Source organism: Notolepis coatsorum (genome assembly GCF_963971535.1).
Source record: "Notolepis coatsorum genome assembly, chromosome: 18".
In the NCBI taxonomy this organism is placed as follows: domain Eukaryota; kingdom Metazoa; phylum Chordata; class Actinopteri; order Aulopiformes; family Paralepididae; genus Notolepis; species Notolepis coatsorum.
In genome coordinates this window covers 3,582,446-3,584,945 of record NC_140182.1, presented here as the reverse complement: position 1 = coordinate 3,584,945, position 2,500 = coordinate 3,582,446, and the positions used below count along the sequence as shown (strand labels likewise).

Below are 2,500 nucleotides of genomic sequence, written 5' to 3'. Positions count from 1 at the left end.
TGATGCTCGTATTGATGATACCTCGCTTGTATTGAAGAGTCTGACGGCAGGCTATACTTGAAAAGCCACGCTGAGCTGTTTCAGTGCAATAACATTTATTCAATATTCAACTGACACAGACGAGATGGTGGGGGGGGGGGGGGGGGGGGGGGGTGGGGGAGGTTGTGTGGCGCTTAAAAAACAAACATATCGATCCGTTGATTGGTGGACGTTCACTGCATCATTTCAGGAAAGGGGCGGGAGCTCGGTCCACTTCCTGCACACACCCTGCCCTTTTTTCTTGATCCTCCAATCACAACTGTCGCTTACCTCGGACAAACTTTGTGGTTTTTGTTTGGCTCTGTCTGTGATTGGAGGATCAAGAAAAGAGGGCGGGGTTTGAGATAGGTCTAATGCCAGTGTTGTCGTCGAGTCACTAAATGTCGAGTCCAAGTCGAGTCTCGAGTCCCCAGTGTTTGAGTCCGAGTCCGAGTCCTCCAGGTTGAGTCCACTCCACTCTGACAGTCAAAGAGCTGACGTAGAAATAAAACAAGGTCTACATTAAACATAAATGACACAGCGGTCACCGTTTCAAAGGGAGTTTATTTACTTTGTGACACAAATGCACTAGCCATCAATATCGTATGCAAAAATGACTAGGGCCTATTACAAAAATAAATACAAATAAATAACTGTATTATTTATCAATTAACAAGTCTGAGTCCTCGTCTGCACCTTCCGAGTCCGAATGCAGTCGATGCTCGAGTCCAAGTCGAGTCACGAGTTCTGTACTACAACACTGCCTCGTGCTATAGTGCAGTGGTTCCCAAAGTCGGGGTCGCGACCCAAAGGTGGGCCGCGAGCAGCCACGGGAGGGCCGCGAGATGATTTAAAAAAAATAAAATAAAAAAAAATATATTGTCAGGCCACTGAACTTAGAAGCAGGCCAGGACAGTGTTTCTAGTTGTATTCTAAAATTGTATTCTATTGTATTCTAAAATGTGACTATATGGTTTTATATTAACTTAATAAATAAACAAAAACGTAAAAATCTACTTATTTCAACGAACATTTCAAACTAAATAACAGATTATGCACATAAAACGCTGAAAACAACCGAAGCAACAATAGTATTTTAATGAGGCTATTATTATTATCATTATTATTTTGCAACAAGTTAGCCCTCTCATAAATAGCACATATAAATGAATAACTAACTTGAACTAACTTAATAGGATTGAAGTGATATTTGGCTTAATAAATCGGTCGCCTGGCAAAAAGAAAGCCTGACGATGTGCATTGGGCCGCGGCTCTCTGACGCCTTATTTTCTGGGTCCCGGCCTGAAAAGTTTGGGAACCCCTGGACTATAACACTGCCTCATGTTATAGTGGGTCATCACTAGTCCCCCCCCCCAATATTCATTGGATGGATGTATGATATACATGCATTCTCCATTCTTCTTTCATGTAGTCTTTATAGAATAGAATAGAAATACTTTAATCATCCCGAGGGAAATGTGACACTACAAATGGCTCACATTAAACATTTAGACATTTAGACAGAACAAAGTCACGAAATAAGAATAACAAAACAAATTGCCTAAGAATAAGAATAGAATAAAATATACAGTAAAAGATATACAGTAAAAATATAGTCTACACAGTATATGAAGTGTAATATTGCAGTGTTGTTTCAAAACTAAGAGTCCAGGAAGATGGTAACTGTCACTCTGTGCTCAGTGATGCAGTGAGGCTCAGTGATGCGTTGTAACGTCTGATGGCTGTCGGAATGAAGGACTTCCTGTGCCGTTCAGTGCTGCATTTAGGGAGTGTGAGCCTAGCACTGAACATGCTCCTCCTGTCAGCCAGGTCTGTGTGTAGTGGGTGGGAGGGGTCTGTGTGTAGTGGGTGGGAGGGGTCTGTGTATAGTGGGTGGGAGGGGTTTTCCCTGATGGCCTGGAGCTTAGCGAGGCTCCTCCTCTCCGCCACCCTCGCTAGGGAGTCCAGCTCCACCCCAACCACGCTACTGGCCTTCCTGACCATCTTATCCAGCCTGTTTGTGTCCCCCGCTCTCAGTCTGTGGAGAGTTTATGGTGCACTTTTTTTTTACCACCAGAGGACGACAACAATGGCTTTCTCTCTGCATTCTGTGCATGTTATTATTTTATGTTAAACTAACATGGCTTATGTTTTCTCTTTTTAAGTTTTCACAGTGGATTTGGAGTAACAAGGGTTCAATAAACCAGCAGCAAGATCCACTTGTGTCTGCCTGCCTGGGCTTCCAGGGGATCACACTGTAACTGGTCCGGTCTTTATATAAAAGTCTATGGGCTGACCTTCGAAAAAAAATTTGGCATTCAAAGCTTCGGGGCCGAGATTCGATTTTAATTTGAAGCTTCGAGATAAAAAAAAATGATAATAATAAATATATAAAATTTAGATTTTATTTTATTTAAAAAATATATATATATATATATTTTGTTGTGGGACTTGTACATCACTTTGTTCAACGTTGTCAGTG

The 2,500-nt window shown here is 41.9% G+C and overlaps 1 protein-coding gene across 1 annotated transcript in view; it reads right to left on the bottom strand.

Annotated features, from left to right (window-relative positions):
• LOC311244795 (voltage-dependent calcium channel subunit alpha-2/delta-4-like) overlaps window positions 1-2,500 on the bottom strand; it is a gene marked incomplete at both ends in the record, with an annotated part of 181,251 nt that overhangs the window by 44,952 nt on the left and 133,799 nt on the right. The gene's annotated exons all lie outside the window — the stretch shown is intronic.